General features: G+C 42.5%; 1 long non-coding RNA gene across 1 annotated transcript; it reads right to left on the reverse strand.

Annotated features, from left to right (window-relative positions):
• Positions 1 to 2,920: 2,920 nt before the first annotated feature.
• Positions 2,921 to 14,880, reverse strand: LOC123284712 (uncharacterized). Its single transcript, XR_011497424.1, has 3 exons — positions 14,308 to 14,880; positions 13,739 to 14,191; positions 2,921 to 4,663 (listed from the first exon to the last, which is right to left on the reverse strand). It is a non-coding gene; the product is annotated as an uncharacterized lncRNA (long non-coding RNA).
• Between the last annotated feature and the right edge of the window lie 10,148 nt (positions 14,881 to 25,028).

Below are 25,028 nucleotides of genomic sequence, written 5' to 3' on the forward strand. Positions count from 1 at the left end.
ATTTAGACAGCAAGAGTGTTTCTGCTTCGTGATATCTGGGGTCTTGACTGAGATGACATAAATGGCTGGGAATGAGCTGGAAGGACTGACTAAGGTTATAGGGCTGGGGCTTCATTTCTTACTGTCAGCAGGGCTTCTCAGTGCTCCTCCCCGTGGCCTCGCCACATCCCTAACTGGGCATATTCACAGCATGGAGGTCTCAGGGGGAGTTAGATTTCTAACATGACAGCAGGCTTCCCTAGAGAGAAAGAAGATGTCAGTCTTCATAAAGGCCAGGCGCAGAACTGGGATAGTGTGATTTTTGCTGCATTCTATTGATCAAAGCAAATCAGAGGGACCAGCCCAGATTTAAAGAGAAGGGCATTGCCTCTTAATAGATAAATCAGCTTGCTCACATGGAGAGGCAAGGGGTTGTCTGTGGTCATCTTTGAAGACTATCTATAATATATTGTTTGATTTAGACGGCCTTAAAAGGGCTTCAGATTTGGGATGCATATTGGATTTTGAATCTTGAACACCTTGGAAAACACCATCATCTAGTGGCAACATATTCTCATTTTTAGAATGTATCTAAAAGGGGGAAAAAATCTTTTGGGTAGTGAAATGGTAAACATCTTTAGACTATAAAATAATGCCCTTTCTCACAAATTAAATAAAAATTACCAGTATAGCAAAGACACAGAGTTTAACTCATAGTACAATGCAGATATAGGGGAAAGTGTAATTTCATTATTCAGGTTCTGGTCCGGCTTGCTCTGCAAATGCCTACCCACTGATAAGCAGGAAAAAAAATGTGTTAACTATGCAATCTGGCTTAAAGCAACTATCCATAATCTAAACAGTCCACTAGGTAATGTTTGATTTCTCCCCCCTCCTCTGTTCATCTTCCAAAGAGCATCTGAGTTCATGGGGAGGGAGTGCCTCGTGTGTTCCTCTGGCATGGAAGGAAAGGGGTCTCTTGTGCTGGTCCTGGGATATTTGCCTGCTGGAGGGATCTCCCTTCTCTTCTTGGCCATCATGCCTCCTATTGGTCTCTGGTGTCTATGGCTGATGCACTGTGGTCCATTCCTCTGCCTTGGGAAATGCTCTGGATGGTGTTCCCCGGACAACTTGGCTTCCTCTCACTCCTGCTTGCTCCAGACTGACTGCAGAGTCCTCCATCTGGACCAGTGAATCTCGTCGGTCCCAGCCACTCCTGCAGGATCACCCCTCCTTGCACAGCAGACTCTGTGGCAGTCCCATGGTCTTTTAATGCCTTAGCCATGCTGTCTGAGCACTGAAGACTGCCAGGAAAGTCTATCCTCAGAGCCTCTCTGCCTGATTACCCTCTGTGCAAAAAAGAGAGCGCTATCCTAAGGCCTGTTTACAAGGTTGCCCCTTGGCTGGCATCTAGGAACTTGGATTTAGAGAGTGTTCCCACCATACTAACTGATAAGAATGAATCAGTGTCTCTAAACAGTTTGTGCAAACAACATGGTTTATGCTGAACACCTGCTTTCCTTCTGGGAACCTGGAATTTTGATACGTGCCAGGAAGAGGATGCCTTCATGACCACTTCCCAATAAAACCTGGGGCCCTGAGTTTCTAATGAGCTTCCTGGAAGACATCATTTTACACATGTTGTCACAATTGTTGCTGGCAGAATCAAGTGCACCCTGTGTGATCTGCTGGGAGGGGACTCTTGGAAGCTTCCATCTGGTTTCCTCCAGACTGCGGCCCAGGCATCTTTTCCCTTTGCTAATATTGTTTTGTATCCTTCCACTGTAACAAATCACAACCGTGAATATGACTATAGGCTGAGCCCTATGAGTCCTCTGAGCAAGTCATCGAAACTGGGTGTGGTCTTGGAGACCCCAGACACATCCTCTGCCATCATGATTACTTTGATACAGTGGCCCCTCCGACCGCATGGGGCAGCCTGCAAGATGGCTTTCCCCAGGGCCCGTGTGAGTTAGAAGGAAGTCTGGAAAAGGTAGAAATCAGGATCCACTTAGCTTCACTTCTCTCCTCTTTCTGTCTTCTACTTCTATCATTCCCCAACTCTGGAAAGAGGACACATTACCTGCATGACTGCTAGATCAAAAGTTCAGTCTGCCTGGTGGCGTAGTGGTTAAGTTCGCATAATCCGCTTTGGCAGCCAGGGGTTCGCAGGTTTGCATCCTGGGTGCAGACCTACACACATCAAGCCACTCTGGGACAGCATCCCACATACAAAATAGAGGAAGACTGGCACAGATGTTACCTCAGCAAAAATCTGCCTCAAGCAAAAAGAGGAAGATTGGCAACTGATGTTAGCTGAGGTCCAATCTTCCTCACTAAAAAAAAAGAAAAGAAGTTCATCATATTAGGCAGGTCAGGCAGTCATGGACTAAAGGAATATCTTCTCTGCCCTGGATTGGAAAATCTTCTTTCTGGTCAATAGCCTACCGTACAAGTTTTGGTTTCACTGCGTAGTCCCAGTCTGAGGGTTGAATATCATCCATCTCCTTTTCTTCACAGTCCCCAGGATTAAGAGCTTGCATTAGCAGAGGTAAGGACTAAGCATAATAATAAATTTTCAAAATATTATCTACATTATATTAGCTTAAATTTTGCTTCATCCAGTAAACTTTAATATGAACAAAAAAACTAAGAGTCTGTTCTTGTGCGTGTCTGTGTGTGTATACACACACACACACATATGTATGTATACACACACGCACAAACACACACGTGTCCCCGCAGGCCAATAATATCATATGAATTTCTTCACTTTTCATGTGTTTGCAATTTTACTTCCTAATTTTCATCTTTTGTTTTTCAATTTGGAAAAAGAGGTAAATTCGTGTAATTGGAAGCAAACCCACTGGCAAATTTTCCTTTGTCAAGCAGTTTTAAATAAAATACTGGATTTAAAACATCACGAAAAGGGAATGTTTAATGTTATACATGATTCAATAAAAATGTTTCTAATATAATGTCCCAAAAGTAAATTTTCTAAATGATGCTAGAAATAACAACCAGGCTGAGTCATCAGTGTCACCTGTCCAAGGCGTCTGACTGATGTGGGTAGCGTGAGCACTAAGAAAAGGGCGGAAAAGTAAACCAACTAAGGACAAGCACATTCCCTTGGTAGCTGGTGGCTGTGTTCCCCAGAGGGCATATGGCCCTGTATTAATCCCTCTGTTCCCCCCCAGCTTTATTGAGGTATAATTGACATATAACATTGTGCAAGTTTAATGTGTACAACACGTTGATTTGATACACTCATACATCACAAAATGATTACCACCACAGTTTGTTAACACCGGCATGACATCACGTAATTACCATTTCCTTTTTGTGAGGAGAACATTTAAGATCTACTCTCTTAGCAATGTAATCCTTTCTTCTAACTCACTCTCTCCTTACCTTCTTCCCTTCCAAAACAACCTTCTCCCCTATCTATTTACCAAAATGAGTAAGAAAACAAATAGCACTTGGGAAAACAGGCATTACCTGCTTCTCCACTAGAATTATCCAACCCTGAATTTCACTGACACCCAGGGTGAAAAACAGCTTGGTGGGGGGCTTTCAGGGGAAGCTAGTTGTTCCCATGTGGTAGAGTCTAATTTTATTATCAAACGGCTTTTGTTTGGAATTAAAAGGAATTCAAAAATAAATGAACTGGCTCAGAACCACTTGACGAAATGACACTGAAAGGCCCTGTCTACAGCTGGCCACTGCGCTGCAGACCTCAACCGGGTGTGCCCACCTCCCTCCTCGACGTTCCCTCCGATGTGAGAGCAGCGCCCGTCTGCTGCCAGTGCGTATTTAACATGAAATTCTTCAAGTACCGCTGCAAAGCATCCAGCGAACTCCCCAACTCTAAACTTAGTCTTACAAATGTAGCCAGAGACATGGATAAATATAGAGACCTAGAAATACATACAGAACTCCAGAAAAACATGCTCTCGGCCAGAAACATATTGTGAATATGCAAATAACTCAGTGTCTGGTACTGAAGCTTTGCCCTTTAGCACTTGCCTAACTCCATCTTTCTCTTTTTCGCTCTCCACCGTGCCCCCCCACCACCAGGATCTTCCCATCTGTTTATTTTTTCCAAACTTCCATTTTAAAAAATATGGTCTCACCTCTTAAAAATAAGAAAAATATGGTGCCACAAATACCACTGCCAGGTGTAACATATGATGCTGCTTCTGGGAGTTGGGGAACAAAATGTCTAAAGAGGCTGCATTCAAATTTTCTTACAAAGGTTACCGGAAATGGATTTTATCCATTTGGTCTGAACTCTGTTCGTTCCTGGTTAGATTTCAGGTCTGCTTTGTACTTTACAGAAATTGTATAATCCAGGCCTTGTCATCAGCTTTCTTAATTTATTTCTCTGAAATGACAGGCCTGGCAGAGGCAGGCCTGCCTCTCAAATGTCTGGATTACAGTGTAGCTATGGAAACAGGTGTTAAAGTGCCTTGAATGTCAAGTTACACTGGTACTTTGCACATCGCGTTCTATACGGACAGTATGTCATTTTACACGCTGACCAGCTGCAGCTCTCCCCCGATTTACAGGAGTCCATCGCAGAGGAGGAGATTTGCCCATATGAACCTCAAGGTCTTCTCCAGGGTAGACAACGAAGATGGCCAATTTGTTGTGTTCTCTAAAGCTCCGATTCCAGTCCTTTATTCTGCCAAAAATAAAATAATTAAATTAAATTAAAATTAAAATAAGAGAAAGCGAGGGAAATCAGAACAAATTTCTTTTCCCTGGGCTAATATTTCCTTCTCTTGTCTAAAGAGGAGAAAAGTGAGAACGTTATAAGAAGATCTTGCTCTAATTCATGCAGTCTCTTTATAACTCTCAAGAACATTTCTATTCCCAGCATTAAAGAGCTAGTGAATTTCAGCATCATTATATAGAAGTAGCTATTTTCAATAACTTGCTGAAAACATTGCCACCATTAATTTGGCATTCTCAGAAAGAAAAGGGAGCAAAGAAACGGGTGGTTCTGGAGAAGCCACTGTGTGCTGGCCCAGCGATCAGACATGAGTTATTGTATTTCATTTCGTCTTTACAAACAGCACTGCAGAGAAGCCATAATCCCTGTTTTATAGGAAAGGAAACTGAGACTCAGAGAGGTTAAGTAACATGCTCAAGGCCTCAAGGTTACAAAAGCGACAGCCAGAATTCAATCTGAGATTTGTCTACAAAGCCCATGTTCTTTCCACTGAATCAACCTAGACAGCAAGTGTAGGGCAGGTAAGGCCAAACTGGCCTGCCCTCTCCTTGGCATGCTTCCCTTTCAGTGTCGCTGGTTTAAAAAGACAAGGCGTCTCATCTCTGGTCACAGTCATTAGGTGTGGTCTCCTGACGCTGAAATCACATTGGCCTGGCTCCAGCTTCTATGTTAGCCTTATTGAACTGAAATTTTACCCAACCCTTGATGAGTTATTAAATCAAAGTCTAATATAAATGGGTGTTGAGAAACCCTACACTTTTTTAAAACATAAAAAAATCTAATGGATTCTATCTGTTCCCTTTATAAATACTTACATCTTGTAATTTTTGTTGTCGCCTTATGATAGGCAAAAAACAGGAATTCGAATGGGGATATTCCTAAACTCACCCCTATGTAAAATAAAAAAAAATTTAAGTTTATGCTTCTGAAGGGGCATGGTGAGATACGTTTGTATTCAAATTAATGTGATCACTTGCTTGTACAGAATGTCAAATGTAGACAAAGCTAAATGATTACATTTAAGTGTCTATTCTTGTGGTCTCACAGGCAGATGAGAAAAGAGCCTCAAAATAACAAAACCCAAAAGAATAGGGAAGGATGTTGCGAATTGGCTCCTGGAACCAGCAGCAACTGGAAAAGTTTTAGAAAATTCTGCTTTCCTACTTTCGTCATTCTTAAAGTCTCTTTTTAAAATCAGTACTCATTCAAAGGAAAGATATAAAGCAATAGTACCATTAATGCATTTTGGATTCAAGTTACAATATTCAAACTACGCATCTTTCAGTGCCGAGGAATCATTGCCACCATCCAGTTCAAGGACGCAACTGTACTCCTCCAGGAAGACACGTCTTCCCCTCCCTTGGAGAAGGGACAGCTCTGGAGAGGCTAACCAGCAAGGCTGAAAGCGTGGTGCTGATGAAGGAAGAGAAAATGAATCTCAGCTCTCCAAATAGGGAGCTTCCTTCACTGTAATATTGTAGAGTCAATTTCTATCGAGTGGGAGGTGGGGGACATTGAGGAAGCACATCTGCTGTTATTGAAGGAGAGATGGAAATCCAGGAATTGTAGTGACACGGTTGGTGCAGGACTGCTGAGGCTCCCTGCAAATCCGCGCAGTCGGCTTTGTAGAATAGGATGTTGGTGGGACAGAGAGGAGAATTTGCGCTGCAGGGAGGTATAGAAATGGACACAATCCAAACCACCTTTGGAGACATGGAAGGAGGGAGCTAACATTCCATATATGCTTTATCCTTTGACCATTTACAATGCCATGGAAGGCTGGACTGAGTATAACCCTTAGACAAGATCAGAGAGTTAGTAAGTGTTGAGGTCAGAATTTGAACTCAGGGATGCCTGCTGCCTTCATGGCTCCTGTTCGCTGTAAGACCATGGGGATCATCTGTTCGGCTTTGCTTGAACTGTGGTCATTCCAAGCCGTTCCTTGAGTGTTTAATGGGTTAAATGCACAAATGAGCCCAGATTCTACGTCCGTAGCACTCAAAATTAGGAGAATTCTACAGTCAGCAACTCCTCACATATCCTCACTATTTTCTGTCACTCACCAACTAGAACTATATCCCATCTTGATAAATATGATTTCCTTTTCCATTTTGTCTCTGCTTTGGACTAACCCTCTACGCTTATTTAGGAAAGGGCAATCTTGGAGGAGGAGAGAAACAACAAATTTTTCATTTTAAGTTTCAGAAGGATTTATTTGTAGACATCCACATTCAATATTACTTGAACACCTACCATGTGTTCAATATGTTTGATGGTGTGGAATGCAAATTTTTTCGTGTAGTTCACTATCTAGTTGGAAAAACAAGTAATCACATGGGCAGCACAATGATAGAGGTACGCACAGAAAATTTTGACAATAGGAAAAAGGGGCAGATAATTCAGTATTGGTAGATGGGAACGGTGGTTAAAGATCAGAGAAGGTTTCTTAGGGGAGGTTGCGTGTGATTCATAATTAGGCATTCTGCATTTAGGTTAATTATTGCATGAACCATGTTTGTAATTTGGCACTTATTTTGTGTGCATCTCTGTGTGTATGTTTTCAAAAATCTGTGCCAGGCTATACTATACCATCATCTTGGGAAATAAAAGTTTTCTAAGGTTGTATTTTTTTCACCAGTGTCAAGGATCTGGGAAAAGATCAGATTATGAAACGTATTGCACACATGCGCATGCACACACACATCCCTGCCGTGCATCTCTGGGTGGAGCAACAGGCTGCTTCAGTCTCACCAATCTCACACTAACGCACATAGGGCCCCAGGAGGATGGGTTTCTACTTCCTCTCAGTTCTCTTCTAGTAACAATGTTTAGATTAGGCAAGGCAACATGGACCTGCAACTGACCAACATTAGCCAGACAAAGAGAGATGAGCATCATACTTAGGAATACTTAGGAGTTCTTTTGAATGCAGAGACTTCAGTTAACTCTATTATACATAACACCAAGTCTTTCCCCCAAAGCTTAACCCTTGGTCTATCACACAAAACTTTTCAAAAACCCTCTCTAGGCCATCTGCCAAAGTGGAGCTAGGTGGACCACACTGGGCAACACACACAATTACTATTTACTCAGACTGCATTTTTTTGTCTCATTATAATAGCTTTTTCACAAAGTGTGGTCCCAATGTCCAGAAAACCAAAAGAAACACAGTTTGGCACATATAGATTTTGCTCAATTTGAATAAATCCCAAGTGAGTTCCCGGTTCACTCTACTTCTGTGCTAATAAGAATGCAAAAAAGCTTTGGTCTTCCCTCCTTATTTTGTCTGTTTCCCCAAAGGTCTTGGTGAATGTCACGTGTTCCCCAGAAAAGTACTGATTTCACACATTCCATTGTGCTACATTATCCTGAAATATTTCGTCTCCTTCCATGCCACAGATACCCCAGCTCATCAGCACAAGCCACTCAATGTATGTAAATGTCCATATATCAGTAAGGGACGAATACAGGCTATATATATCTGTGCTTCTGTATAATACTAGATTATGACAAACCTATTTACAATTATAATCCCCTTGCCATTTGGTATCTGAAAATCAGTTGGTATCTAGAATAAATTTTCATTCAATCCACTAATATATATATAATTGGTATATGTGCAGAAAATATATCTTTTTCATATTTCTTATAAAAATAAATATCTTGTGACACTCTGGATAGCATTTAAAAACGTATGCCCCCTCCCCTTTGTTATTCTTAAAGTGAACATGCTCTAGAATGATTTTAACTGGCTAAAGATGTATGTGCTGAGGTAAAGATGATTTTAGACTCAGCCAGAACATAGAAGTGTTGCATTTCGTTCCCCAGATTCTTTTTTGTATTTTGAATTGACTACACTTGATTTACTAGACTGACTTACGGAGTGCTTTCTATTTATTCCCTCGCCCCAAGTCCCCCTAAGGAGCCACTGTGCAAACCTTGTCCTTTAAACAGAAAAATGCTTTGCTGTTCTGGTCAAATGGAAGGCTGCAGTACGTACTTCAGATGGCTGAAGTTTTCTCTGTGATGAAATATAGGAGCCATAACTCAGTTTCTCTGGCAATGAACCATAGAGGCCATTTATCAGCATGTGGCAGACATTTATCTCCTCAAATACTCCAAGGCAGATGGAAATAGCATCTAGCCTCCTGTCAGAATAAATAACCCAAATATTGCCTCCCCCCCATCCATGAAAAGACCCAAACAGATCAGCGGCCGTAGATCAGCTAGAGGCAGGGCAAACCAAAGCAGTCAGCTGTAAACCTTTGCTCCCACTCCCCTCATGGGCATGGGCCGTCTCCTTTCACAATGGGCTGGCATTCCAGAACCAAGGCCTTCTGGCCTCTGGGCCTTTGTTCTGATCCTCCTAGTAAGGAGTCCAAAGCGAATGTGCTATTTTTTATTATAAAGTTCCAATCTTGTCTTCTTTTGATTTTATTGGGAAAAGGGCTTTTTCCGTTTTCCAACCTAAATACCAACATTTAAAAATGATCCCCTCCAAAGAGCGGTTTGTGACAAGCTTTTCACCTCATTTAAAAGCAAACCGATCTTGTAGACTTGAAAATAGTTAAGATTGCAAATTTTGTATGTATCTCACCACAATTTAAAACAATTTTTTTAACTTAAAAAAGAAACTCAAGAGTAGATAAAATTAATAAGAATGCCAGCTTTTAAAATATTTGGGCTTTCTGGATTTCATCATATTTATAACACATTTAAGTCTTCTGAAAGACGGGCACAGAGGTAAACTATTTTCTCCCCTGTAATGCTGACCTTATGTTAAAAACGTTTATTAAATTTCCAAGACACTCAAAGCTACATAGCTGTTCTTTAATTTATGAAGTTTATAAGACTGACCAATTCTAGACCTTGAACAGGCTTACCTAAGAATTCTACCCAGTCTTTCCTCACTCCATTCCCAAAGAGCATTTTTAATCTAAATTTTGCATCTTTTTACTGGTGTGTGTGTGAGAGAGAGAGAGAGAGAGAGAAAATATTCATTGGAACTCTCGTGTCTTAGCTAAGAAAATCTCTGATTTTTAAAATTGAAAAGTCACAAACAATCGAGGCATTTTTTTTTGTTTTACTTTGTATAGAAATAAGACGTTTTTCCTAAAAGTTCCCCCTACCTCTTTTTTCCAGCATCCTCATCAACATTCCTGAGAGCTGCTTAACTCTTCAAGAAAAGGGGGTGATGCACAGCGCCTGCAACTGCACCTCCCGTAGCACGTTGCCACGTCCTCAGTAGGTGTCCAAGAAGGCTTATTGGATTGATTTCAATTGGCAGGACGATTAAACATTTCTGAAAAAATATTTTGGGAGTGGCAAAAGTAAAAGCATTGTCCCAGATGAATGGAGGTCCATTAAGTAGCCAAACTCCCTGAAGACTGAAACATCCAGAAAGATGGCCAGAGGGCTTTGCCTAGTCTAGGCTCAGATGCTTGGCCAGTGGGAGAAAACTTCTGACATTAGAGTCAAGCCACACTTGAGCATCTCTTCGTAAAGGGAATTGAGGGGTATGAACAACAGCGTAAGCACGTGTTCTCCGAGGCAACTGGGAGACTACCTGCAGGTTCCAGACTATGAAATTTAGGAGCCCCAGACTGTTCCCTGGAGAGCAGATCCTGGGACATTTCCTGAACTATTTTCAGCAGTTCGGGATTTTCACTCTATGTGCCTTTAAAAATTTAATATTGAGAAAGGCACACTCACGAAGTTTCTGAGAAAAGCATTTTACCTTCAAAATGGAGTTTGAAATACAAAGAATCATTAAAAGCTGGATTTCTTCCGAAGAGCTAGATAATTCCTGAATACAACATGAGTCCTGAAAATCCTTCAGTGCTTCTCCAACATCTGTAAGATGAAGTCCAAGCTCTAGGATCTGATCCACGTCTCTCTCTCTAGCCTATTACCTATACTCCCCCAGTCTAAAGCTATGTTTGTTACTTTCCAAGCAAGTCATAGTCTCGCACCCTTGCACCTTTGCACAAGCTTCCCTATCTACATAGAGTCTTCTTCTGAACATTGCCAACTGGAAAACACCTACACGCAATTACCCACACACTCAGTGAACTGGGTGGCTTTCCCTGATCCTGCCTGGTGAGACTCAGAGGATCTCTTCTTTGTTCTCCACGTGGCCTCTGTGTGTATTGCAGCTAGAGCACGTCCCATCATCTTAGAACTGTTTGTGCTCATGTCTTTGCACCACTCCCTCTAGATTATGAAGTGTCTACGCAGCAAACAGTCTCTTTCTTGCCTATCTTTATATATCCAGGAAGGAAGGGAGGGAAGAAGCAAGGAAGGAAGGAGGAAGGAGGGAGGAAAAGACTCAGCATACTAGTGTTAAGCAAAAGTAGACCATTCATTCATTCACTCACTCATTCTTTCCTTTACCTGAGAGATCTGAATCTAGCATGGTGCTCAGAGGAATGGAGCGAAAATGCAAGCTGGCATCTTAAAACCAAAAGATAAGATAGAGTCAGTGAATCACTGTATGAAGGTCAAAATCAAGCTAAAAGTTCAGAAACCCAGGTGGCAGTGAAGTTAGGAGGCATGAGGCAGGGCTGGATTGAGAGTTTAAAGATCAGGACATTCAACCAAGGAGCCACTGTCCTCTTCAGATGGAACACGTGTGGTTTTCCGTTTTCTGCAGATCTTAACACCCTTAACACTTTATCTACCTAAATTCATTCAATTATATCTCCAATCTAGATTCCGTAGGTGTTTGGGTTTTAGACCTATGACCTAAGAGGCCCATTTTACAAATGATTTTTGGAGCTCATCTGATCTGCTGGCTTGGGTGCCAAGAATTTAGACATTTCTAAAAGAAAAATAGCTTATTACTATGTTTTTAAACCACAAAGCCATAAAGCCTTTGGTAATATCTTTAGCTTCATTCATCAAACCAGGCATTCTAATAGTCGCTTGAGGGCAAGGAGCACTTGATGACAAATGACTAGCAAAATACACAAACACACGTGCCGCCGCCGCCACTCTCACCACCACCACCACCACCGCAAGAACAAGAACAAAATGTATAGGCCCTTTTCCCTCGTGACACTGATTTCCTTCCTTCTACTCCATCCAAAGAAAACTTGACAATTTTGTACATTCTATGGGCTCCTGTACAATACTAGAAATAGCCTTTTCTCAGTTCTCTCCTAATAAGAATTAGCATCCCACCATTCAACACAAAAGCACAGCTGCTATCACAGGAGCGTTGTTCATCTTCAAGCAAAGCTGAAAAGTGATTGCGTTGAGTTCATAATATTTTTTAAATGGCATCGTGTCTGTTTTCGCCTCTTTGAGAGGCAGGGCTGGAGGACATGGTGGGAGCAGGAAGTCCTTGAAATCAATCGGCTCTATGAAAACGAAGGGTCTAAGACATCCTTCATTTGCTCTAACCATAATCCATTGGACTTGCATTTTGTGCTCTATCAAATCAAACCTTCCCTGAGGAAAACCTGATTCTTTTAGGCCCAGTCTGTGCTCTGAGAGCGCAAACCACACGGCCTACTTCAATAAGTCCCCATTACTGCCGACTGCATTGGTTTCGGAGCCAAATCCCAAGGGCTCCCAAGATGGATCATTCAATCTTCTGAGTAATCAATCCCAAGAGCTCGCCGATCTGGCCCTGCTCGGCTGAGCCGGAATCGCCTGCCTCTGGCCAGGGCGGGTGAGACCGGGGAGGCGGCGGCCGCACACGACCTCCTCTTTCAAGAGCCTCTCCACAGATACTTGGAAAGGGCAGGAGGAAGGTGTGAAAACAGAAGCAGGGGCTGGGGTAGGAGGCTGGGACATTCGATCCCAAACAGGTTTAACTCAAAAAAAGAAAATGGTTACTTGACCCTTTGCAAAAACCTCACGCCCCGCAGTGCCCTTTAGGAAACCTGAGCCTCCCAGCTATGTTGTCACACACTGAACCCACACCCAGAGTGTTAAGTATCACTGGCTCTAGGACAGAAAAATGTCATCATTCCCTCCTCCTGGCTGGTGTCTTTAAATAGCTCCGCTTATTTACGGGTGTACATAGTGTTAATGTCCTTCAGTTGCTCTATTTTCAAGGATGGAAAAGCAGTTGCTAAGCATTTCTAAATGACAGCCCAGGGTTCATTAAAAATATGGCAAACATTTGCTAAGCTCATTAAGTGCAATTTTTGTGTGTGTGTATCAGATTCCTCCTCTGCATGTTCTGCGTGACCAAACATCTATTAACCCTAATCCCATTGATGAGTCTGATACATTCAAACCAGCAATTAGACAAAACAAAAGGGATATTTATGGAGAGACTCCTAAATGGGCTTTCATATTGGTCTAAGCTGTTTCAAAACGACAGTTTAATTCCCCTCTGTTAATCCCTCACTTCCAGAGCACTCCCTTTGTTTGATTATAGGCTGTCAGATTTAGGGATTCTGATTGAATCAAAATTTGAGGCAAACTAGAAACACATAATAATTACGCCATTTAAGCACTCTTGCCTACTGTATAAGCAAAACGAAGTGCTCCACAAATGAAGACTCCTCTGCACAAAAGCTTTCTAAAATGTGCTGCTTGTACAATTAGAAGCCATAGAATACGAATTAGGTGGTTGTTTCTCTGGATCCTTTCGAAAATCCTCCAGTTGATGAATTTGGTGGTAAAATATCACCCATTAAATCTGTGGACTAGGCAAAAATATTTTAAGACCGGCTCCCTCTGCTCTTCCTCCCCTCCACGCCCTCGCCTCCCGCCCCAACCGCAGCTGTGGACTTGTCTGACCCGCAGTGGTTAATCTGAGCACCGGCTCTCATTTGGCCATTCCAGCTTTCCATTAACTCAGGGCCACGGTGGTGGTATTATTAGAGGCGGAAAGGATTCTGCATCACTTACATGGTGTAAAGCTGGACAAATAAACAAGTACTGACCATGGATGTCTCCCAATCACACTGGGCCTCAATTTTTGAATGCGCTCTTTCAAATAGCAAAATGACCCTCTCTAGCTTGTAAAACCTCTCTTTGTTTTCCCTCAAAGAGAAGGAGACTCACCCGGAGGAGTGGACTTTTGACAGAGTTCCCCAGCAGTAACATCATTTTCAAGTGGCTCTTGACCAGCTGAGCTTTTTCAAAGTGTAACTTTTATAGCCACAAAGGATCATGTCTTATTTGGGTTCATTAAATTTCCTCTTACTTTGCAAAGGGCTGACCAAACTCGCAGCTGCCGAGAGCGAAGCCAACCCTTCATCATTCTTCAAGTCAATTCAGCACTGGTCAGGCCTGTATTCGAAAGCCCTACCCAGATTTAGACCTCATAATTTGGTCTCTGTTGGGAGGAAAAAAAAAAAAAGGATTCCCTTGTTCTGGTTAGAAATGGATCTTCTTTTGCTACCGGCAAAAGTTCTAGTGTTGCCAGTGTTAGCATGGCAAGGAGATATAAGGTGACTTCTGGAAGTGCTGCATGAGTGAGATGAGGGTGCCGGGACTCACAAGGAGAAACATTATCTAAGAAGCAAGGAGAAAATAAACATGAGTTCAACAAGAGCCACACTGTCAACACAAAATCATCCTCACCCCCTCTGCTCTCTCCCCTGGGAACTACATTTCCCAGAATTCCTTACCACCAGAATTCTCCGTCAGGTGCTTCCAAGGAAAGGTTCTCACTCAGGGTGGGGAAAGCAAAGAGAAAAGCCACTTCTCTCCAGCAGCAACTGAGGTCCGGTCACTTGAAGGTCCTGGTGTCCTGTTGAAAATCACTTCAAGGCTGCCATGGCTTCCCTCTGCTTCCTGCACTTTCAGATTTCTTGAGCACCAGAAGTTCCCTCCCAACCTTGGCTCCCAGACCTTGTCATGGATGTGCAACCTCTAATTCCTGGTGTTAAAATACTTCCTGCTTCAAATACCTGGCCAAACGCTGACTGATACGGGTAATAGATCCCCAGAGCCAGGAAGGCGAGCTGAGTTGACTGAGCCCAGTCCACTTTGAAGAATGGGATCTGGAGCTTAGCGTGGGGAGCCTTCTATCTCATTCACGCGTGTAAGCATCCTTTCAACAAATTCTTAGTGAGCACCTGCAATATCTTAAACCTTCTGGTAGAAACTAGTGATAAAGAGATAGCTCCCTAACCCAGAGATCTTATAGTATAATAACAAGGGGGAGGAGGCAGAGAGCTACAGCTGCCAATTATGGAGAGATTGACAAGCAAAGACTAACAATAGGAATGTAATTTAGGAAAACAATTAGTTGGGAACCAAACAGACCCGAGTTGTAATCTCAGCGCTGCCACTTCCTGACCATGTGACCTTGAGGCAATCTAATCGGTTTACTCTCTGAGTATCTGCTTCCCAGTTCTTATCTTACAGGACTGTTATGAAATTAGAGACAATGCAGATAGAGCACCCAGCATAGTGCTTAGTCAACTAAAACATACTAGCCACTCAACAAATGGCATTTGTACCTTTCCCCCTACCAGGCACTAAGCTTCCTAAAGGCAGCTGCCATGTTTTACTGGCGTAGTGTCCCAAGGATTTACCTGGCACAGTGTCAGATGTTCAATAACTCACGAATGAATGACGGAATAAATGAATATATGAATAAACTGTGTGGTACATATTACATACTTGATAATTGAGCTATCCATATTATAGTTAAATATAATTAATATACTATAGGTATGTAGTAAACCCAGTGGGGGAAAAGGAGAAGGAAGTCTTGGAGGAGTCAGAGAGGAAAGGAAACTTTTGAGCTGAGAGTTGAAGGATGCGAAGGAGTAAGATCCTACTGTCCGGGTATGATGACGACACATCAATACACCCAGCTGAAAAGAGTGCCCTGGGCACTCCTTGCCTGAGCATCTTCGGGCCTCTCATTCTGGATGATGACTGAGCCTTGCCACCTGGGGCCAGAGTGAGCCTCCTGTGACCTGTTAAATTAACTACTAGCCCTGCTATTCTCTGAGCTCTCAGGTAGGGAAACCCACACATCACACAAGAATGCCCTGTGAGTGACGCAGGCTCTCATTTCTGCTGAAGGAAATGAATTCAGAAAGAAAATGATAATCTACAGGGAGTAACACCCACACAGTTATCACTCAAATGATCCCCCAAAGGCTTGGAATCTGATTGGAGCGATGCTTCATAAACTTCCTTTCAAGGGGTTTCTTTGTTGTCTTAGTAATTATGAAAGACTTTCATAGTCTGATTAAATATGTTCAATCCCTGTTCAATTTTATACTTATTTTTAAACTATACCCATTGTTTCTCTTTTGCTAATTTTCTTTTTCTTTTTCTTTTTCTTTTTCCCTTGCCGATGCAGCTTTAATTTCACGGATTTTCCCCTTTTTTCTCCTTCCCAAATCCTCCTTCTCACACCCCCTCACCAAATGTCAATAAGATTCCCAGATCCTTTCTAGGTGACCTCTTCATTCATGGTATGTTTTTCCTGGTCTTCTCCTGGCAGAGTCTCAGACCAGGACAATGGCTGCAGGCCTTGCTAGTTTCCATGCTCAGTCAATCATTCACTCATTCACTCTATAAATAGCTACTAAGCAGCCACTATATGCACAGCAGTGCTCTGGGCACTGAGAATACAGCAGTGAGCAGATCAGACAGGGTTTCTGAGTATGGAGCTTGCCTTCCAGCGGGAGCACACAGGTGCCCTCTGTATATACTATAAAATAAGTAAAGGGAGTAACTAAAGTTTGCCATTGGGCCCTCTCTCTTCCCCCTTTCAACATGTTTTCTGTCCTGTTTTACTTCCTTTACTCTGCCCACTGGCAAAACTTCTCTCTACCTGGGTTCCCCACCTGGTCCTCAGTGGAGGCTCCCAGTCAAGCATGCCCCCTCCCTGTTGGACCTAACCCATCTCACTCAAATTAAGTCCATCTATCCTGTATCCCAACACTTCTCAAATTAGGATATGTGTACAGTGTACCAGCCCCAAACCACATTTTTTTCCCGCAAAAAAATGCAAGAAAAATCCATTGCATCTTCCTGGATCATAATGTCCATTTGATGATAAATAGGGATATAGTAGAGCGTGGAATATAAAGTTAACAAAAATTCTAGATACAAGGAAAAAGAGACATCGTATGGTTGGTTGCTTTGCTCTATGTCTCAGAGTCCTCAAGAGCAGTAAGAGAGAGACAAATGAGAACAGAAAGAGAAATGAAGACAGAGTCAGAAGTGAGCTGGGGCGTGGAGAGGTGCACATTCCTTCTCCAGAAGGATTACATTAGGAAACCCTTGAGAATCAGGCTGGCTCTCGTTTCCAAAGGGCCTGGATCTCCAGGCTTATGATCTCACTTTTGTCCTGCTGCAAGCCCTCCAAAGGCTTCCACGGGGATCAGAAAACCATCCCAGCCGCTCTGCACCACCTGCCCTTACCCACCTCTCAAAATTTATCTAATACCTTTTCTCCTACTTGTCTTTCTTCAGTCACTGGGGCCCTCTTTTCTTCCTAAATGTAACCATCTTGTTCCCTCCTTGGGGTTTTTGCACCAGCTGCTGCTGTCTTTGCTCACAATCTACCTCATCCCATACCATCCTTCCTGCCATCATGTCTTCACAAGGTTAGAACCTTCTTTCCTTCTTGTCACTTGCTTTCTGTTTAAATGACACCTTCTCAGAGACGTGATAACATTGATCTGAAGGAGGCTTCCTGTCAATTGCTCCAATGCCTCCCTCTTTTAATTTTCTTTATAGCACTTATCACTATCTGCAAAGATCTTATTTGCGTATTCGTGTATATAATGTCTAATTGCCCAACCCAGGTCACAAATCCCATGAAAGCAGGGACCTTGCCTGTCTTATTTCCTGACACATGCATCCCCAAAGGGTCTAGGGTAAAGTAGGCACTGCATTAATATTTGTTTTTTAATTAAAGATTGAGGTAACACATTGCAAGTCTTTCCTGAGAGAAAACGAGGAGAGTGGTATAAAAAAAAGAGAAAAAGTTGTACAAATGAAGATTTCTCTCTCTTCTTTATAGTTTTCTGTAGAGCTACAGCAATATAGCTCTTTCTATGGGCAGCAGATTATATCTGCTAATGCTCAAGAATGGTTCATTTGTTGGCAGTCAGCTTTTTAATTTAGATTTATTGTTTTAGACATTGTGTTAGGCACTGAAGACCTAGAGATGAATGCTGTTACTAACAGTGTAGAGAGTGCTTTGATGGAGGTGTGTACAAATTATTTTGAGCAGAAAGGGGACCCGCTAAATCTTGTCTAGAAGAGTTGCAGAAACAGCACGAACATATGTTCTGGGTTTGGGAAGATAAGAAGACATTTTACAAGCAGAGATGAAAGGAAAGTTCAGTCTAGGTAGAAGGGCAAGAACATTTGCAATAAAGTAAAGTTGTAAGAGATGCTGCTTTTACAAACAGGGGAAAAGTGAGTGTTTCTCACATGGCGGGCAGCCAGGGAGTAAGAGAGAAAGGTGGTGGGAGACGGATATGCGAAGGGCCTTTGCTGTCAAACTACAAGATTTGGACAATCCTGTGTCCACTAAGGAGTTAGGGAGAGGTTTTAAGGGGAATGGTGACAAGATCAGACCCGTGTTTTAGAAAGGCAAGTGGAGCCAGTGTGACGAAAGATTGTCCAATCGCCCTGGCTATGACCCATGGTGTATTGATATAAGCAAGAGATGATCAAGGCAGTGCCCTGGGATGCAGAGAAATCAACCCAGAGGCAGAAGTGACAATAGTCACTTACTAATTAGATCTGTGTGATGAGGAAGTGAGAGAAATCGTGGACAAGTGGAGAAATCATCACCGTGGTCATGGTAGGAACAGACTAGGAACATAGGAGAGGGACAGGTTCAAAGGGAATTCTGCCAAGTGCTAATAAGGTTGAATGCGTGATTCATTCCAGCAGTCCTGGCATTTTATTGGTTGTTAAAGACCTCTAAGCCTTAGCCAGTGGGTATTTAAGGGGTGAGACAAAAACATCATGACAGACCAGCAGGGTAGTGATTTTTAAGACAGGGTGTCTGTCCCAGAATCCCTACTTGTCACCCACAAAGCCTGATGCCTTCATTAACTGAACATAGGCCAAGCCTACTAACAGCCACCACTAACACCCCCCACATCCCCATTGTCAAATATTATAAGTTGTTTCAATCCATCTAACATAATGAGACCACTTTGCAATTCCATTATGATTCACTCTCAAGTTTAAAAGCTATAGTCAAACCATGATGAAGGAAAGGCATTAGGGAAGTGTGGTGACATCCTCTGGGGTTCCACATGCTTCCCTGGCAGCCAAGCCAACCTTCTGAGCATACCTCTTAGAGGATATTTGCCAATCTCTTTCTCCAAGAGTATTAGTAAAAATCTATAGCTCCCGGTTGGATACCAAATGCAGCTGCCACATTTCGTGATGGTGCCAGCAAAGTACTTCACATAGAGAGACAGCTTTCTGAGGCTGCTTTATTTCTTGTCAGCCTTTCAAACCTCACTCCAACAGAAATCTTTTGTATTTAAGCTAGTGGCCACAAAACCAGAATGTGTCTTCTGGTCAAATGTGCCTTTTATATGTCATACCACGTTTCTTCTCCTCTCTGATTTTTTTTTTAGATGGAAAAAATGCAGTTGATTTTTCCTGATGCCACTTTCATTATGGTCACAAACATCCTAACAGAAGCATATCTGTTCACATTGAGCCTTCTCGGGCCCAGAGAAATGCCATTCACAATTCAGTCACTGAATCTGCTTATCGCCTTGGAATACAGGCTTCTTTAGTTTAAATTTTCTGGGAGGCCATGGACACGTTGTCAGAGTTTGATTAGCAAAATGAATTAATAAATCTCTTCTTTTTTTCAAGGATGCTTTGTGTAGCCCAATTCTCAGCTTGTCCAGGGTAATGTCTGTACGGGTTTGAAAGAGGAGCCTCAGTGCATTCTCAGCCCAGCACCTTCTTCCACCGCCATATTGAAACTGGAGGTTATGGGTTTCCAGATCAAAGCCCTGACTTGGCCTGGAGCCTAGCTAATTACTCTGCTGGCACCGAGCCCCTTGGGGGATCAGATAGGCCTTCCTCACCTTGAATACAGCTCAGAAATGGGGAATTAAATACTGGATAAGGAACTGAGAGGAAGCATTCACTGCAGACAGAGTTGAACAGAAGTATCTGTTGGAGGACTGGGGCCCCTTGGCACCGTATCTGAGGCTCACAAATGACAAAGCAGATGTGAAGTGCCTTTGGGGGCAAATGGATTGGGAAAGACCTGAGGGACCTTTCCCATAATGCAAAACCTCCCTGAGAGAGGGAACAGTCCAGCAAATGGAGAAAACTTCCTGCAGCCAGAAAACTAGCCAAGAAAAATATGCAAAACTTTTGTGTTTGAGTAAAAACTGCTTTAAAAACGCTTCTCAGGAACATGTATATAAATCCTTTGGCTATCTCTTAAATGAAAACTCTCCTACATTCAATAAAACAAATGTCTGCTCACATTCTCCAGTGAGCAACACATTGTGTTAAGAGCTATGAGGTCTCAAAAGTCACGGTCCCTGCCCGTTAGAGCTTCAGAGTGTGGGCAGACAGACAGCCACGCCATCATGAAAACGCATGCAGAAGTCATTGGAAGGAAAGTAGATGGTAAAAATATGTGAAGACTGAAAGGATCTGGAGGCCTCGCAAGAGGGCAGATTTGATATGAACCCTGACTGATAATTTGAATGTCGACAAGGTAGGGAAATGGAAGACAATTGTACACGGGAGGGACAGTAAAAGCAGAAGGAAATACCTGAGAAAGTTCAGGGCGTGTTGAAGGAATAGGGAGCAGAATTGGTGTATGGAATGCATAGCTGAACCCTGTGAAGGGGTGGAAAATGGGAAATAGCAGAGAAGGCCAGTTTTAAAGTCTGAGAATTTGGGAATTTCTTCTGTAGGCAGTAAGGAGACACTGAATGACTGTGAGGAAGGGAAAGGCATGACCAGATCCCAGTTGTAGGGTGATAATGGAAAGCAGTGTGTATTTTGGACTGGAAGGGTGAGGTACTGGAGATAGAGAGGCTGGTTATAAGGCTATTATAATATTCCAGGCAAATACGATGATGACAAGAGAAAAAGAGATAGTCAAGGATGTGTATGGTAGCCCCTTCAGAGAGGTAAACAATGGCCCGCCAGAGACATTCACATCCTAATATCCAGAACCTGTGTATATGTTACCTTAGGAGGTAAATGGGACTTTGCAGATGTAATTAATGATCTTGAGATGGGAAGATTACCCTGGATTATCAGGATGGGCCCAATCTAATCACAAAGTCCTTCTCTGAGGGAGACAGAAGGATCAGAGTCAGAGAGAGAAGCAATAAGGATGGAGGCAGGGATCAGAGAGGAGAGAAGATGCTACCCTGCTGGCTCTGAAGATGGAGTGAGGGGCCAGGAGCCTTGACCTTAGCCCAGTGAGACCCGTTTTGGACTTCTTACCTTGAGAACTGTGAGATAATAAATTTGTGTTGTTTTAAGCAAGGAAGTCTGCGGCAATATGTTACAGCGGCAATAGGAAATTAAAACAATACGAGACACATTTCCCAGGTAGTATTGATAGTATTTATCAACTGATTAGATATGGAGAATGAGAAGAATGAGAAATCGAAATTGCTTAGTAAAATCATTGATAAATTAATTAACCATCAACAGAAGGAAAAATGGGCAGAGGAGAGTATGGTGAAAGAGAATGAAATTCGAAGGGGAAAAAGATAAGAAAAGAAGAGAGCTCAGAATAAAACCTTGGAGAACAGTATATCGGTCCTTACAAATGAGGATGACAGATGTCCCAAAGGAGGACAGGAAGGGGAACTGATGTCTGTGCCTTACACTACGCTAGGAAACTTACATTATTCATCTTATTAAGGAGCTTATAATTAGTCACTTCTGGATCTTATAAAACTTATGCCAGAACCAATCACAGCTTAATTTTAGGTAGATTCCTCTGCCTTCTGTGTGTCCCTTTTCTGGAATGCCTGTTCTGATTTACATGACCCCTGCTGTGTGTGTAACTTGGATTTCAATTTCCCTTTGTCCTCTTCAAGCTCACCAGAAAGAACCCACCACAAGCCACACGGCAGTTCTACTTAAACCCATGTGCTCTCCAGACTCCACTAAGCTAGGCCACTCTCGCCAGGTCCAGCTCTCCTGTACCTGTTCCCTCCTTCTTGAGCATTCCCATAGGAATTTCCAATTTCTCAGCCTTCTGTTAAGTAAAGCAGCATCCCTCCCCCCCACCCCCCCAAGCGCTGCCTCATCTCTGAGAGCTAGGGATCAGTGGGCACTCAGACCCTGGAGTCTCCACTTCATTTCCAAGTGGTTTTTCAAAGAACTTTCCAAACAAAGACCTTCCCTTCCTCTAATGATGGATAAGAGAATAACATTTCCCCCACAGCATTACATGTGTATTTGTGATATGCAACCACAAATTTTTTTGGAACAAGGTAGAGTGCAAATAAAGTCAGTGCTCATAGTTTCCACCTCCCTCTTAGGGCAGAAATCTCTTTGTCCAGTAATCAGAAGACATTCTTTTTCCTTCTGTTGAGAACGCAATTAAGTAAATCATAGAAGAAGCGTACCATTCTAAGACTGAAGATAAGATGATAATAAGTCACTTGTTCACATCTTCCAAAACCTTTCCTTCCAAGATGTCTAAACTGGCTTAGCAACTGTCTTCTTTGTGATGGACTCAGCTGGGAACAGCTGCCTTATCCAACTGGCACCATAGCACAGTGACAAGAGCCTGTGAGCTATTCAGGGACCCAGGAAAATGCTGGAGACCTGGGAAAAAAAAGGTTTTTTTTAAAATACAAAAGGAGGACTGGAATTCAAAATTAATAAATATTGACTGAAATGCCCGTAAAAATATTATACTCAGATTTACCAATCATTAACTTTAATATTTGTAAAATTTCACTAAAACTTGAAAACAATCAGTAGCATATATTTTCTCACTTAGCAAGAATTTTGAATGCGCAATGATTTCAAAGAAACCATCGAAGTAAATGAGTTACTTGATGTCAAGTAATTTTGCAAGGCAATTGTAAAAATCTTGTCACTTTATTTACAACAAAATTTATACTTCATTTCGGAAGTGGCTCTATGTTAATGTTTGATGCTCTGTGGTATGGAAGATCCAAAAATAAGATTCCTTAGGGTTTATGAGGACTAAAAATGGCCCTGATTGAAAGTATTACATGAAAGGTCCCCTCTACCCCATCCTCTAATGATGTGTGTAAGTTGCTCACCATTCACTCACTCGCTCAGACTTGCCTATTAAGCAATGGCTTTACTACCTCTGCTTTTTTTTTAACAGCCAGAGAAATTTATTTTAAAATAGAAACATACATATATTAAGCTTTAAGACAATCAAATTTTAAACAAAAAGCCATTTGATCCCAGAGTCTATACAAAATGGATTTAAAGAGGCCTGTGAAATTCACATAAGCAGCACTTAAAAACGACTTGAAATGGAAATCCACACCTCCCTGCCTCCGGTGTCTGGTTGGCGGGAGGACACTGCAGTGAAGGGTGCAGCCCTCCCCCACCCTGGACATTTCCACACTAAGTGCCAACCACCAAGGGTGACTGCAAGAAGCCAACAGCTCAGTAACCGAGATAGATGTTTACACATTGGGGGAGGCATCATAAGTGCTGCCAGTCCCTCTCAAATACAACACAAAAGGAAGTCAGGAGATGTATGAGAAACATTCAAACAGATTTTGGCAATGCAGAAGATGTCATGTCTAGAAAATTCAACCAAAAACATCCAAAAACAGTCAGTTAGCTGGCAATCCAAGTTTTGTTGTGTGGCGGCAGCCCATGAGCAGCCCCAGCTAAAGGGGCTCAGTCTGTGTGGGGTTTCTGAAGGGGCTTCTCCAAGAAGGATTCCCCAGATTCCTTCACTTTGCTCTTATCCACAGGATAAAGCCATTGCTGATGCAGGCAATAAATACTCTAGTTAAAAATTCTTGGATCTTTCACTTGCCGTTTACCTGCTCCCAAGAACATATCTCTTCAGACATCCATTCAGCTTTGCTCTGATCTTCTGAGGCATCTTGAACTCTCTTTTGAAAGCTGCCTGAGATTGGTATCCAGCTATACTCTAGATTCTTCGGAAGACCTGATAAAGGCATAGTGGTTGCTGTGGAGTTCCAGAATCATTCTCATGTTACTTCCTCTCTCAATCTAAAAGTTTAGTCTGTGCCTAGTGACACAATTATAGAAAGTGGAATTGTGACTTGAACTCAGAATCTAGCATGCTCCATTATCAGCTGCAACTCAAGGAGGCGTTCATCTCTAGTCCTGAGCTTCTATGCTCCACATCCCCTGGATAGGCTATCCTTGGTGGGAAGGAGAAACTTCCCTACCAAGCTTCCCTGGGTCTAGCATGGTCCGAGATTGCTAGCACCATGAAGTCCCATGAGCGGCAGCCTTGCACATCCATATAAAGGTTTAGCTGATTGTTTCACATGACACTGAGCAAGACATCACCTCTTCAGCAATGTAAGGAACTTCTGTTTAATGAAGGCTGGCAGATAGTTCTGAGATTCACTAGATATTACAAGGACTCATTTTACCCACCTCCCCTACGTATCTACCTATCCAGATCCCAAAGCATACCCAAAATTCTGTTCGCAAAAGGTCGGGGGGACCACCTCTTCTAGTCAGTTTATTATCCATCTCCCATATTTAGAGTATCTCCACTCAACATTTGAGTTTAGTGTGTCAGTTTTAACAGAGAATCTGTGAGTAAATACCTTCTTTATGAAATTTGAGAACTATGAGTTAGGAGCCACAGAACTATCCCAGGTAATCTTTCCACCATTCAGATGCTTGAGTAGATGACTGAGATGATATGATGTGGCCAGCAAACATACCCCATACAAGGACTTCAAGCATATCCTACAGTGGACCAAGGATCAATATAGGATGTACACTGACGGCACCAGGTCCCACAAGAGACCATCCTCATGAGCGACCCCATCTGGCTCACAGTCCATCCTGCCCACGTTACTCACTCATATTAGAAATTGGAGAGCTGGGTTTTGGGGAGAGGTCATCAACCCTGTCCTTTTGGAATCCTGTGGCTTCAAATTCCTTATTCCGTCTGGTTTTCTAAATCTCTCCCCCAAACCCAGATTCCAGCAGTGTGGCCCAAATGGAGTTGGGATGCAGAATATTTAATTAGGTAGATCTGACCACCAAGTGGTACTTGAACCAGTTGCCTCAGGCCCTTAGAAAAAAGACAGCCTTTAGGCATTGTCACAGTTACCCAGCACCCACATTTAGAATAATCCTGAGAGGGCTAAAGCTTTCCACAAGAAACTCCGAGGAAATTCCTGCTCTGTAG

This window comes from Equus asinus, chromosome 23 (genome assembly GCF_041296235.1).
Source record: "Equus asinus isolate D_3611 breed Donkey chromosome 23, EquAss-T2T_v2, whole genome shotgun sequence".
Lineage (NCBI taxonomy): Eukaryota > Metazoa > Chordata > Mammalia > Perissodactyla > Equidae > Equus > Equus asinus.